This window comes from Lupinus angustifolius, chromosome LG04 (assembly GCF_001865875.1).
Source record: "Lupinus angustifolius cultivar Tanjil chromosome LG04, LupAngTanjil_v1.0, whole genome shotgun sequence".
Lineage (NCBI taxonomy): Eukaryota > Viridiplantae > Streptophyta > Magnoliopsida > Fabales > Fabaceae > Lupinus > Lupinus angustifolius.
Window position 1 is genome coordinate 16,732,973 of NC_032012.1, and position 5,540 is coordinate 16,738,512.

Genomic DNA, 5,540 nt, shown 5'->3' on the forward strand with positions numbered 1-5,540 from the left:
CTTAGTTGAAATCTCAGTCTTACAGATATATTCACTAAACCCTTGGAAAAAGAACCTTTCTATAAAATTAGATGTGAATTTGGCATACTTGATGAAGCTTACCTGTCTTAAAGGCTTATTCTTGATTATATATGTGCTTCATTATGCTTATAATATGCCTACTTGTTCTTAATATTACTTTATTCTTTTCAAAATTTTCGAATTATTGGATATATAATCGATTACAAATGTCCAGTAACCGATTACCAGGAATCAGGTATGTCTGAGAATTCAAATTATGGGTTCAATAACCGATTACAACATTGAGCAGGAGGCCTCAATAATCAATTAACCACATGTGTAATTGATTACCTAAGGTGTATGTTTGAAATCTGGGAATTATTTTATGTTGAGTAACCGATTACTCACTTTGTGTAATCGATTACTCTGAGCTTTATTTAAGTTTCCTTCCTCATTTTTTCAAACACTTCTTCTTCCTCTTAAAACCCTCTTTTTTGTGTTTAACCTAGAGTTTTCCTAACTCATTTTCGATCGATTTTGTGTGATTTTTGAGTCGTTTTATATCACATTTTCAATTCTAAACAATTCTATTCCATAGATTTTGTGTTTAGTGGCCCCAATCAAAAATCCCCAAATCTCTCAAAACTCAAAACCTAACCCTTCAAAACCGCAAATTCATGGCATCATCATCAAGAGCTAAGAAGCAACGTACCAATGCGTCTCAAAGAAAGCAAGGAGCTTCATCTTCTGAGGCTAATCCTTTGGATTTGGTACGTTTTCTTGCAAATGATATTCAACGCAAAACATTCTCAGAGCATTTTCTTGGACGCTCCATTTTCGCTCCTAAGTATGGTAATGTCAATAACTTTGAGTTTGAAGATTTTCATTTCCCTACTCTTTTAAGGCAACAAGACCTGTTTGATTTCTGTGAGGAATCAAAAGCCTATTATCATGAACTTGTTAAAGCGTTTTACTGTAATTTGAACTTTAGGAAAAATCGTCTTACATCCTATGTTAAAGGAAAAGAAATTGTTTTTGACATTAAGAACTTTAGTTCAATTTGCTGTAACATACCTTTTCAAGGTAGCATCAAAGATTTCGGTCTTGCATGCGATTGAGATAATTATGATAGAAAAGAGTTCTACTACTCTATGTGTAGATTCTCTAAGAGGGAAATTGAAATGTGTAAGCAAATGGCGCTAGGTGAAATTGTAAAGAGCATATATATCCTTGTTGTAGGAAATCTCACTCCCGAAGATCGCTTGCTTCATTACTTTCTTAGCTATGCCATTCTACCAAAATATTCAAATCATTCTAAAACAAATGACATGGAATTGCAATTGATGTATGCTCTTAAGCATAACCCATCAATCAATTGGGCTAACACAGTAATGAGACATATGTGGTATGTTCGAGAATCTCACAGCCCTCTGCCTTATGCAATCTTCATAACCAACATACTAGAGCATTTTGGTGTATCTACTACTGGTGAATCCAAAGTCACACTTGATGCACAAGATAGCAAGATTGATGTGGTTGTGATCCACAAAATGGGCTTCTTTGGAGATCCTATTGCTAGACTATATAAGCATCAAAGTGATAGACAGGTAGCACATGCTGATCCTAATGTAAATGCATCTGCTAACCCTCTCCCTACAAACCAGATGATCATGAATGACTTATTCTCTCTTCGAGGCTACATCTATAATCGAAAGGATGCTCTTGACGCTCAGAATCAACAACTCCAATTCAAGCTTCAACGTCTCTCTTATAAGATCAATAACATGGACCTTGATGACGATAGCACTGAACCTGAATCTTAGATCTCTGTTTGTCTAAGATTTCTAGTTGTAATGTTGTGTACTTGTGGACAATTTGATGTTTTGTTGTTTTTATGTTTTATGGTTGAATTTGTATGAACATCTTTTAAATTTTCTGCTATTCGATATCACTTTCATGATTACTTTATAATTGTTATATACATATTGTATGCTATATATATTATGCGGGACTCTTGGCTTTTCTTATTTTTGGTGAAGTCAAATGGGGGAGAAAAGTGGCGAGAGTGTATTTTCTGGATAAAAATATTTCAGGCCCATAACTCCAAATCAAAGGGAGAGCATAATAAATAGGGGGAGCATACTGAAGAAGAGTCAAGAATATCACAAAGTATGCTACTCTTAGAAAACTACCCTATCAATAATATATTGGTTTGTCTTCTTCAAAAAAGGGGAGATTGTGAAGAAGATTTGGCTCCTGACCTTGGCACGGTTTTGATGAAGACACCAACATCACATAAAAGAAGAACATGAAGAATACTTACGAAGACAATGAAGACAAAGCTTCAAGAAATTAAAATATAAGTCTTTAGGTACTTCTATCTTTATACTCTAATCTATACACTTAATAGTAATGCTCAAAAGTATTTTCAAAGAAAATTGATAAACACAAAGTATAAATGAAAACGATTTTCAAAATACTATGTAACAGGTTATTAGATCTAAGTAACAGGTTATTGTGCTAACTAACAAGTTACTAGAACTAAGTAACAGGTTACATGAGTGAGAAACGAGTTATCCAACAAAAAATGATCAGAGTAATTGATTACACCATGTGGGTAACCGATTACACAACACATTAAATAATTACCAAGTTGGACAGAAGAATTGGGTAATCGATTACTGCTTGTGAAAAATTAATTTCTTAGTTGGACAAACTTGTTGGGTAATCGATTACATCGATTAAGAAATCGATTACTGAGAGCTGTTACACTAGTTTTTCAGATTAAAACCACACAACTTTCAACCCAAACGAAATGGTTTCATTCCAAACGAATCCTACCTTTTCATAGACGTATTCTGGTTGATTGGAAAGTCTATATAAAGTCTTTGAAACTCATTCGAAATACATAAGAGTACACACAATTTCATAACATAACTCAGTTTGAAATTACTCACTAAAACTATAATTTTATGTAATACTTGTTCAACACTTGGTGCAACTTGTCCTTAACTTTCAGAACTTGATTTGTAAAGTTACCTTAAGCGTTATTGCAAGTTATTCAAGCCTTGTGAGCATTAGTACTAAAGTATATATTGAGTTATTGGATTGCAAGAGTTTATAACTTCAAAATCTTGTAAAGGCAATCCATTGCCATTGGTAAACATATTCTTCATTCAAAGTTGTGAATTACTTTATTTCACAAGGTGTGATAAGAAAGGAGATAGAGTCACCTGGAAAGGGTGTTTTCCAAAGACTGATATAGGTGTTAGAGAGTGAGTAAGGTACAAGGGAATCTCGGGGTGAGAAATTGTTATTACTACTCTTAATATCTAGTGAAGAAATCTCTTGTGCTGCAAGAGAATTGGACGTAGCCTTCGATGGACAAGAAGGTGAACTAGTATAAAAACATATGTGTACTCTCTTCTCTTTATCTCCTTACATTTACTTGATTATTTGTGCATATTATTTTCCGCTGCTATTAACTCTTAAGTTGTGCAGAAAAATCAGTCATAGTTTTAAACAACTAATTCACTCCCCTCTTAGTTGCCATCTTAATCTTACAACAACCATGCTGAAGGGGTTGGTCAGTAGCTTGGTGGTGGAAGAAATGATCTTGGCGGTGGCGAAAAACTCCTATAAATTGGAGGCACTTCATGGCACTTAAGGCATTCACATTTTCATCAATACATACTCCACATTCCACTTCTCTCTAAATTCTGAAATTCTCTCTTCTTCTACACTTTCTTCATTGTAATTTCTTGGAGGATTTCTTCTCCATAGTAGTTTAGGTAAGTTTATTCTGTAGTTTCTCCTTAATTCAAGAGGAGAAGGAGTAATCAATTGAGATATAAAATTTCATTTTTCAATCTCATTTGTGCATGGTAAAGTGTCTTAAATCCTTGGATTAAGATGGCTAATGCTCCTAAATTTTAGTTGAATTTTGGCTCACTAATATTTCTTGTAATTTCTTGTTTCATTATATTGAATCATGTTTAAGTTATTACTTTGGAAATTCCAATTCTTTAGACAACACTTAATGCGGTTTTAGCTTGATCACCTAAAACTTGATTTCTAGATCCAAAATGCTTCTTTTTAAAGCCTTGACAAATGAACTAAAAAGTAGGAATACACCTTAGTTCATTTTCCAAATCAAAGCATCTATTTTAAGCAACTTGTAATCAAGGCTATCAATGTTTACGGAGCCTGAAATAAGGTGTGACAACTTATTTCGTCGAGTGGCAATTTTCTATTGATTGGTGTATTTTGCAAGGTTTGAAAATCACTTTTTCTCGTTGGGGGACTGAGGGAAATTTTATGAACTGATGTTTGTAATAACCAAAGGATAACACATAACTTTTATAAACATTTTCCATAGAAACATGTTAAGAAATATTTCCATCATTCAAACTGAATTTTCTCCTCAAGAGTTTGTGCATAATAGTCGTTTATATTTTATTTATGTTTACTTGTTCAAAGTCCATAAACAAAATCAAAACAAAAATATGTTCATACTTTATTAGTAATATAACATGTCTATAATAATGTTCTATTAGGCAATTCCTTGTGGTTCGACATAACCCTATACTATACTACATTTGAATCCTGAAAGAGATGCAAATATAAAATAATAAAGGAACCTTGTTGACAAAGAAAGAAACCTTGAATCAAAGTGCAATTTAATTCATAAATTATATCTTTGTGAAAAGGAAAATACACACTTATAATGAGTGCTCTAACTACTAACTTTTACTTTCTGTCATTTACTTTCCGCAACTAACATTTATTTTTTGTCATTTACATTTCTACAACTAACATTTATTTATTGCTTTATTTATTTATTCTTTACCAATCTCCCATAAGGAAGTAGTTCGATTAATAAAGGAAAACGAAAATAAATATCACTCATTATCAGTTGTATTAATTTGCTAAATTCATACCATTATACCGGCGTTGAAATTAATCCAACAAAGTCGAGATGGCATGAAATTGTTAATAATTCAATAAAGTTAAGTTTTTACCTAAAGGACCATTCTTAAAATCATTATACCGGCGTTGGAATTTATTCCAGCAACGAATCGACCTATCATTAAATAAATCAATCAGAAACTTGCTTCAATAAGTAGTAAGAAAACTCTTTCAACACACATCTGATGTTGGATTATGGTATCCAATGTTAGGTATTAGTGGTCTAGGAACACCTAGAAGGGGGGGGGGGGTTGAATAGGTGTAGCAGTTAACAATGACCGCTTCTTGAACCAAAACCCAACTGTTGGAAAATAGTCCAGTTAATCAATTAACATCAGGGTTTAATCGATTAACTATTGCACATAAAAAATGACCAGACATGCAATTAACATAGTAATTAAAACAAAATTGAACAGATATAATACAGATATTTTTACGCACAATTATTAAGTATATGGCAGTAAACAAATATGCAACTTTTCAATTCCAGATTCAATTTATAATGGCAAGAAACATAAAGAAAAGAGAGAAAGAACACTGCAAAAAGGATTTTTATCTTGGTTCGTTTGCGG